The following is a 218-nucleotide window of genomic DNA, read 5'->3' as shown; positions in this document are numbered from 1 at the left end:
GATGTTGCTATGTATCATGCCTGACTGTATTATTGTAATATCTCTCATGCTCTTGATGACTTTAATATAATGCTAATATATCTCAACCGTACAATTGTGCGTTACTGAACCAGTGAGTTCTAGTACCGGGTGGGGCTGTCACCTCACCCCCCAGCGACACATGAGGTTGGCCATCTTGGCTGGATATGAGAAGAAGCCCTGGTGCAGTGGTTCTCAAC

This window comes from Echinops telfairi, unplaced genomic scaffold (assembly GCF_000313985.2).
Source record: "Echinops telfairi isolate 266 unplaced genomic scaffold, ASM31398v2 ScPeMD7_23;HRSCAF=83, whole genome shotgun sequence".
Classification (NCBI taxonomy): Eukaryota; Metazoa; Chordata; class Mammalia; order Afrosoricida; family Tenrecidae; genus Echinops; species Echinops telfairi.
This window is presented reverse-complemented; position numbering follows the sequence as displayed.